The following is a 9,689-nucleotide window of genomic DNA, read 5'->3' as shown; positions in this document are numbered from 1 at the left end:
GCCTTATTATTAATCATGACTTGCGTGTAAGAGAGCTTTTTAAATGGAATAGTTTTCAATGTTAAGTTGATTGCCTTTTCTATTTGCTGGTCATCCAGATCGGGTTTTAATTAATTAGAGATGAGAAGGTCTTTATGGAATTTGATTTCCCCTATCATTTGGTATGAGTTCGTTATTGTTTTCCTTGACATTAACATAGTCTTCCAAAGTAGGGCACAGTTTTGCAGCTGGTGCATTTTTGATGGGATTCAGAAGGACAGAAACAAAACCTATACACGACTCATTATTAACCACAAAGGTTCTAGTACCTTAAGATATTTTGTTACAAAAAATAATAAATTGCTCCTGTTTCTGCCACTCTACTATAACTTAATGTGGAAAGGAACGTCCACAGGTTTGAGTGTGGAAATATGAAAAAATAATACTAATACTCTTACTGTACACATGCATATTTATGTATATAAACTAAAAACCTTTAGAAAATCCTATACTCAGAAAAATGTCCAAAGTAAACATTTTAAGTGATGCGGGGGTGAGGATTAGCGGGGACTATAGCCTTTGCTGTACCCTGCAGCTAACAATAAAAGCAAGGGCTTTTCCTACCATACTGCTGCGACTTTATTGCTAGAAAATCAAAAATACTTACACATCACAAGCTCACAACAGATTGGAAAAACTACAAGCACAAAAGCATCCTTTTACGTTTTACGTACGAACTTTAATCTACTAACATTGCAATGCATCCTGGGAATTATTTCGATCACGGGCTTTTGCTACTTAGTTGGAAATGCAATTGATTTTGAAAAGCTCATTATCGTTATTTTGTAGTAGAGTTGTCATTTTTTTCATTTAAATGTAGGTGTCGACAACACAAGCTGTAATCTAAAATGACTGATACCTTTAAAACCACCTTCAAAGTAACAACCGTTATTATTGCATCGCCCTCTCATGGTTGTTTGGAGATATTCCGTTTCTAGGGCCTTTTGTTTGTTCGTAGAGTACAATACGGTAAAAGCCGGTTGACGTAGTAGTACGCAATCCTGAGCTCAGACTCTACTAACGAGTTAGTGGGATATTTGTCTACTTGCTGCAGACGAAGAGCTAAAGACTATTGTTTTATTGGTGTTTGGACTACAGTAATTGATTTTCGGATTGCACGCAATCTTGTATTATGGTTATAGTTTTCTCTGTGCCTAAGCTGTAGGTGCCACAAGAAAGAAAGGTAAATGTTTCATAGTTTGATTTCTGTATGCATGAGTACTTGTATGAGTTTTGAACATAAAGGGAGCACGGCGATGGGGGGTTGTATTTATATAGATTGGATATGTGTCATGATTATTGGAATTTGGAAACATTGTCACTGAGAAATGCTTGAGTGACTGACATATGACTTATTTCATGGCTAATAAAAGCAATGTGTATACTCTTTTTGAGAAAGTAAATATTAATTTCTGTACGTATTAAGGACAGTGTACCTTCAGCGGCTGCTAGGTCAAATAAAGCAATGAAGTTTTGAATGTGTTGAGGCTTAGGACACTTGCTTTGCTGATTTTTTTTTTTTTTTTTACTCGTAGGTGTGTGAGTCGTTACAAGTGTACAGTTACTAAGTTTTTGTAGATGCTTTGTATGTGATGTCCATTCAGTGGACAGAATCGTCTGTTTGATCTTGGGTGTTTGTATGTTGTAGTGGGTAAATGCCACAGATCTGTACAGTTATACAAATGCTCAGCTTTTATATGGTTGGTTGTCATTACGTGGTAAGACAGCCTTTTTGCAGTTTAATTAGCCTCATTGATGTAAAGTGTAGATTTAGGCCTTAAAAATGCAAACACACACACACACAAAGGATGTTTATTATGTATTTCTCAGCCATAGCAGTGGCCATTAAATTTCATAGCGTAGGGTCAGAAAGAGTAACACTCTTATTTTTTGCAATAAAAGTTCTTCCTATAGTAGATTATATATGGCAAGTGCTGATGAGGATTTTTTGTATACGTTTATTTAATTAATAAGGTACATGTTCGCACAAAAGTCTTTCTCAGTAAATTCTGGGGGAGCAAGACTAAATCTGAGGGTGGAAAAAATAGCTATATGCCTAAATCATAGCACTCGAGAGCTTGTTTCGTTGCACTTTTTTTATATGGCAGTAACATCTTGTGGGAGTTCATTCAGTTAGTAATGACAAGTATTTTTTATTGAAAGTCAAATTGAACCATGTGAACCTGGTGCAGGCTTAGTTATGCAGAATGTAACCTGACCAAAAATGAGGACACTGTCATTCCACAGGTTTGGGGGTAGGTGTCGTGTGCACATGTATTGAGAGACCCAGATTTTCCAGTTTTGCTTGGGGACCCTTGACATACTAATGCCACTTTTGAGAAAGAGTCTGTAAGTTTGCATTATGTGTTTGAGAGCTTCAAGTTTTCTGGTATTCTGAGGGTCTTTATGGAGGGATATTTAGAAACACTCTGAGATGTTTGGAACCAGGCTGTGCTCTTAAGTGATACAAAGGATACAACTAACAGCACATTCTTGAAATTACTTTTTTAACAATATTTTCATTGCCTTATTTTGTGGAACTAATTGCCAGCCTGGTTCCTGTGCTGTGTGAATATTGCAAACTTCAAGTTACAAACATTTGGATGTTTTCTCTTACGCAAATAATTTAACAGTTACAGTACTTCCCAGCAACCAAGGATGTCCTTTCAGAAGTCTGATTTTTCAGTTATCTATTTTAGCAAGAACTTTTCTGGCAGGGTACTTATTTTCATACCATTTTGCTGCCTGTATGATTTTCTACTGCACCACATTTTTGCGCTGTTGCATTGGCAGAGTGACAGAAGTGAAATGCATATTGATTGGCTTGACAATTAATTAACTGTATTGCTGTTATTCTCAAATCTGACCAAAGTAATCTTCTTTGTGCCTTTCTAGTTTAGTGAATTAAAGTTGTAAGACATGTTAGACTTAAATAGTACATCTTTTTTCGCATCTGCATGTTAATTGTTTAACTGAACTGATGCGTTTGAAGATTCCAAACTATTAGTGCTAACTTTTGCCTCCACCAGACTATTCCATGCAGAAGTAAACATCCTTATTAAAATATATCTAAACTCCATATTCTCCCTGACGAAGGCATTTAAAGAAAGAATAGTATGAGGCAGAAACATGCGGTGGTAGTGGGACAATTTAGTGTATCATCATCACTATCATCTCTATTTACTGGCTCGACAAATGTTTCACAGTTGCTGGACAGAAGTCTGCTAGAGAGTCCAGGATATTTGCTCGGGGCATTGCGGGGCAAGACTGAATGGTATAATTAAAGCAAAAGCTACTTTAACAAAGTATTAGTTTAAATGTGTGCACACTTATCCAACCATCTTATTGTACATTTTTTTATTCCCTAACAGACTTGTTTGCTTTTCAGTTGAATTGTACAGTCACATTAAAGGTGGAAAATGTTTTGAAATGATTTATTGTGGTCTCATTTTTTTATATCACAAAAACCTGGCATTTTAACAGGGGTGTGTACACTTTATGTTCACTGTATAATATGAGGCATATGAAAAGGGATCTGTACTAGGTAAGTAAATAACCCTACCCATTTCATGGCACTGTGGTTTCAAGTTAATCATCACGATGTCTGTTGATTCATTCCTACTTTCTTTCCTTCCTTCAGCAGTCGTGCCCATGGGTAGCAGGTTTTCTCTGACCAATACATTCATCTTTTAGCTGGACATCATTGGCTTCTCTTTCCTTCTTCCTGTCTCACTCAGATCAGTTTTACTAAATTCTTTCTTCCACATGAAACTAAAACACCATATCCTTTCCCTTGACCTTATCTGCAGCTGGGTCATCTTGGATTCAACTGTAATGTTCTTATTTCTTTGTCTGTTCCACAGTGTTCACCCAACTACTCATCTTGGCACTTCATCTCAAGTTTCCTCAGCTGCTTTCCTACTGCTGTTCAAGTTCCTGTGGCTTACAGCAGCACTAGTCGAATCACTGTTTCTTACCCCTTACTTTTCAGCTTCTTTAGTCACACACTAACCTTGTCACTTTTTGTATCAGTTGGCTTTAGTACTTCTGATTCTAATTCTGACCTTTGTTCAGATTTCCCTTCTCCTCAACTAGACCTTTAGGATTCCTAAAGCTGTTAACCTTCATCTTGTATACCTTCAGCAAATGATAGGGGATTAGAATGCAAAACTGAAGTTCTACTTTGAGTTTGTTCTGAGTGCAGCAACTCCTGTTGGTTTTTTAACTTCTTCTTTATTGTTTGTTTAATTGCAGATATTTGGGATTGTTATGCAAAAAATAAAACAAGCAAAAATGTGGTGATTGTGTAGGGCTCGCCACATGACAGCGGCTCCTAAGATCAATTTTTCCATAGAGGAATTTCTGTCATTGTGACCTCATTAATTGTTGCTCTCAGTTGAAATGGAGACCACTAATAAGCACAGTCTGCTGTGATAACATGACTGCATACTTTACATCAAAGCTGGGAGGCCATCCCTGACTGGTAGGGACTGTAATATGTTTTGTGTCTGGACTTGCAGGACCCTGTTAAATCGGAAAGAGTGTCGCGAAACAGAAGCCCAACTCCACAAAATCTGCTAAATAAGTTGTGTGATATTGCAAACTGCTTTCAAGTACAGTGAATACCTAGAGTTTTTGAAATACAGTAAATGTGTAAAATCACTGTCTGCAAGAAAGTATAATACAAACGAAAATGCCACAGTGGGCTGTGTGTTTTTGCATGGGGAGATGTTGTGTTATTTGCCCCTTCAACAGTGGGGAAGTTTGCAGCTTGATGAATTGTACTCGTTGCTAGTAGTAGTTTTTCAACATAAGTAACAGCTCATTCTTCATTCTGGAAGTATTTCATTAACTGTAAGTTTGTCATTTTGTATCGTCACCAAAGTTCTTGTAAGTGGTTTTGGATTCAGAACATGTCTAAGATAATATGCCATATTTCTGTCCTCCATAGCTGTTCATTGATGCCTATTGACAAGGAGCAACATTACATTTCTAGACATTGTTGTATAGATACCACTTTATAAGATTAGTATTCTTGGACCTCTTATTCTTCTATTTAGGAGTAAGTTTCACATCTGTCTGAACTGTTTTTGGTAAAAAAAAAAAAAAAAACAGTTTCAATATCTGCAGCTGTAGTAAGCTCCAGTAACTAGAGGTCAGAATCAAACCCTGTAGTTTGAGCTAAAGACCTTGACCATTATGTTTAATATATTACAGCTGTATCTACTCTTCCACATGTAACTTGTGCATTTAGGAAACGGACAAGTTCTGTTGATGCCACCATTTTGGAAATGAATTTAATGCTCTTCTTTCTGTGCAGAGTGGCAGTACCTTTTTGCCTTTGTTCACAGGAGACATCAGAGAGACATTTTCAGGTAAAATTTGGTATAGTTCCAAGAATCTGTCTCAGTTTTCAAGCAAGTGCTTTTCGCCCACATTGTAAGATTTTTTTTACCATTGGAAGTAAATGCATATTGCTGCTGTTAGCATTATAATGAATACCTAAACATTCATTGCCATATTTTGATACTGCTTCAGGTTTATGTGCCTTTTATTCTCAAAAAAATTTTTGAAGATAATTTTGCAAATTATACAAACCTAGTATAGTAAAATAAAAACAAAAGAAATTAACACAGTTATATAGAATGTATGCAACTTTGTGCAAACTTAGTATAGTAAAATAATGGTACTTTTCCGTTATCGGGGCAACAGTTCTAACGGGCTAGCAAAAGCGAACGCCATGATCAACTTTAAGTAGGATATGTAGGTCGGGGAAGAGAAGAGGTGGGGAAATAGTAGAACTTAGCATTTTTTAAGTTTCCACACTAACTGATCTTAGCTCTTCCCAAAGAACGTATAGTGTTTTGTTTTTGTCTATGTCCCTCTTTTTCAGATGCTTTGGTCGTGTCTTGAAGTAGTTAAACTGCGAGTTCCCTAACTGTTTTTGTTGACAGAATTAATCTTTAAAATAATATGGAGTTTTTAAAACTAAAAATTATTCTTCGGTTTATGTGCAAGACTATGGTTGTGTATTGTTGTTTTTTATTAAGTTACTACACAGCTGCATTATTAAATGTAAATTTTAATGGAGAAAATGCTGCGCACTGTTCTCTTGTTAATAACAGCGGAAGACTTCAGCAGAAAACCTTTTAAGATATTTCCTGGAACTTGTACGGTAGCCATTTTAATTGCATCAATTTTTGTGAAGTGTAAATATGAACGATATTATTTCCCCACCTCTTCTCTTCCCCTTCCTACATATCCTACTTACAGCTGATCGTGGCGTGCGCTTTTGCTAGCGCGTTAGAACTGTTGCCCCGATAATGGAAAAGTATCAAAATAATAAATGAAAATGTTAAAAGCATAAACTGTATAGAATGTGTGTGATATTAGTGTGAAAATTGAATATCGGCAATATTTGATAGTGTGAATATTGAACTGTCATCTTGTTAATTGAAAAGTAGTTTTGATTTCTATTTGTTTCATAGTCAAAATCGTGACATTTACAATATGAGCCTCAACTGATGCAATATAAAAACCTTTATTAATACTTACTACATAGCTAATACAAAATAGATTATAAGAAACTATGGAATCGGATTTCATTATTTTGCATGTTGGTAATCTCATCATTCTTGAGCAACATTTCTACAGAAATATTCCCCAACTTTCTTTAAGGTTTGAAAAATTGTGTTTTGAATTGAGTAGTATTTTTACATGTTTGTAATATTGGTTACATTTCTGAAACCTTCCCATGGCATAGACTTCAAATCCATCTAGGTTTTAGTAATGTAAAATTGTATTAGCATGGAAATTATGGTATCCTTAGCTTATTTATTTATATGTTGTTAGAAATGTGTTCCAGGAAAATACAGTACAAATCCATCATTCGATAAGTAGTTTAATAGGTCAGGACATAAACAGCATAAATAGCAGAACAAAGCTTTCGAGTAAAAGACTCTTCATTGTTTAATAAAATTGTCCTACCATGGCAAAAGCATATATACAACAAAATTAGCCAATCAAAGTACAAACTTAGTAACAGCAGCAATTACATCCTTAAAGTGCCCCACATCTTATAAAAGTTCCCTTAAAACTGAGCCTCATTGAGGCTTATATTCTGTCATATCTATCTTTTTAAAATAGGATTTATACTGTTGTTCATATTCAAAACCTGGCATATGGTCAGCTCTAAATAAATAAATAAATAAATAAATAATAACCCATTTTTATATTCGACCAGCTCCGTTTTATTTATCAAGTCACCCCCATTTTTATTTTTAAACACAACTTGCAAAATTCTAAATTGGAATTTATGCTCGGCACCTGCAGTTGCTATATGCTTAGCCAAAGCATTTGTAAGGACATTTTTACAAATCTCAGAACAATGTGCACTTATTCTCTTAGTTTTTTTATTTGTTTTACTAATATAAAAACATTGGCAACATACACAGTTAGCAAAATAAATCACATTTTCTGTGTTACATGTTCCAGCAGCTATAAATTCAAATAGCTTTTGACTAATTGGGTGTATAACACACACACTGTGTGTGAGATGGCAGACTCTTTTAAGGAAAGGGGTTATAATGAAGTTATAGTGCAACAAATGAATGGAATAGTTACTGGGTTAAGGAATGATACAGCCAGACCGTATTTGAGTGGTAAGGCTGATAATGCTGTGGTGTGGAGAGAGCCAAACCAAATAGAACTATGGATAAATTGAATTTTATGATGAAATATAATCAACACACATGTCTTGTTAAGCAAATAATTAAAAAGAACTGGACTATGCTCGCATCTGGTCAAGACGTGGTTGATCTAGTAGGTGAGACACCAAATTTTGTTTTTAAAAGAGGAAAGAATTTAAAACAACATTTATGATATAAGGAGAGAGATAATGTGCTACAAAAAAAGTTAATAAATTTGGCACTAAACCATGTTATAACTGCACTATTTGAATTTAGAGCTGGAACACGTAACACAGAAAATGTGATTTATTTTGCTAACTGTGTATGTTGCCAATGTTTTTATATTAGTAAAACAAAAAACTAAGACAATAAGTGCACACTGTTCTCACATTTGTAAAAATGTCCTTACAAATGCTTTGGCTAAGCATATAGCAACTGCAGGTGCCGAGCATAAATTCCAGTTTAGAATTTTGCAAGTTGTGTTTAAAAAATAAAAATGGGGGTGACTTGATAGATAAAACGGAGTTGGCCGAATATAAATGGATAACATTTTTTTTTAGAGCTGACCATATGTCAGGTTTATAGTATAAAACATATTTTAAAAGATAGACATGACAGAATAGAAGCCTCATTGAGGCTCAGTTTTAAGGGAACTTTTATAAGATGTGGGGCACTTTAAGGATGTAATTGCTGTGGTTACTACGTTTGTACGCTGTGTTGTTGTGTATATGCTTGTGCTGTCGTAGGACAATTTTATTAAACACTGAAGAAGAGTCTTTTACTCAAACAGCATAAATAGCAGAACAAAGCTTTCATGTCCTGAGTTATTAAAATATTTATCGAATGGTGGATTTGGACTGTTTTTTCCTGGAATTCTGACTGCTTTTCATCCAAGCCCTTTGATATGCTGAAGATCTGTTACTTTATTGTTAGAAATGTGTAGAATTGCAGTTTTCCAGTTTATCTGAGTTACAAGCACTGAAATTTGATGATGAATTTGGAAAACCTGTAACTTTTTTTGATTTGTGCATGATGTGCAATATGTAATATTGAGTATAATACAGGGGATTATGATTTTGTATGTTTGAGACATGGTTCATTGTTTAAGTGAATTTCTTGGCATCCATGTCAATAGTACACAATTTAAGATTTTGATAGGTAACATGATCATAATTCTTTGTAGTGCATGGTGCTTTATCTGCTCCATGTACAACTAGTTACAGGGGAAAAGCTATCAGAATAGTAAAACACTTGGTGAGTGCACACTTGGTGAGTGCTGTTAAGAGAAGTTGTGTAACACCTTTAAGCATCCCTTTGACTAGCACTTTCTCTAATACCTGCTGGAAAGCACTAGGAAGCCTTAAACTGATACATGCACTCAACTCTCCTTGTTAATAAGGAGAAATTAATAGTAGGCACTAAATGGCCTATAATTGCAAAGTACCTTGCTAACGTAAGGGAAAACAGCTCCTGTACCTTACAAAAAAAAAAAAAAAAAAGCACCAAACCAGGCATGTCCAAGGGTCAGCTTCCGGTGATTTCTCCTGTCCACCTGGTGAATCTGGGCATACTGAGGCAATGCAGCAATTTCCTCATGTACACAGACAACCCGCTCCTCCTACCACCCAACACTACAACCTGTGAGAGATGCACTTACATAGCCAAAATGGAAGCAAAGCTCTCTCCACCCAAGTTTGTGCTAGACAGTCAAGAGGAGAAGGTTAACACCCACACTACACCTCAAGCAACACATAGCCCTTCTAAACCCACACCACCAACACCCACATATAGCAACACTAAATCCACATATGCAGAGGCCCTTAACTGTAACCTGCCCAAGCAACAAGGACCTCTGAAGCTGAAACACAAACAAACACCAATCACAACCAAAGTGTCACACAGTTCAAAACACCTGCGTGCCACCCAGCAACAGCCCCTAAGGCAAGACAATGTACCTAACAC

At 35.8% G+C, this 9,689-nt stretch overlaps 1 protein-coding gene across 3 annotated transcripts in view; it reads left to right on the top strand.

Annotated features, from left to right (window-relative positions):
• Positions 1-738: 738 nt before the first annotated feature.
• The window catches only part of PHTF2 (putative homeodomain transcription factor 2), a 1,638,259-nt gene continuing 1,629,308 nt past the window's right edge, over positions 739-9,689 (top strand). For 2 of the 3 annotated variants that reach the window (XM_044088321.1, XM_044088320.1), the window contains exon 1: positions 740-1,222. The gene's annotated coding sequence lies outside the window, so the exon portion shown is untranslated. Of the gene's footprint in view, positions 1,223-9,689 lie in introns of all 3 variants that reach the window. The other variant, XM_044088322.1, reaches the window with a different exon arrangement.

This window comes from Protopterus annectens, chromosome 11.part0, assembly GCF_019279795.1.
Source record: "Protopterus annectens isolate FY-2018-M chromosome 11.part0, PAN1.0, whole genome shotgun sequence".
Taxonomy (NCBI): Eukaryota; Metazoa; Chordata; order Ceratodontiformes; family Protopteridae; genus Protopterus; species Protopterus annectens.
This window is presented reverse-complemented; position numbering and strand designations above follow the sequence as displayed.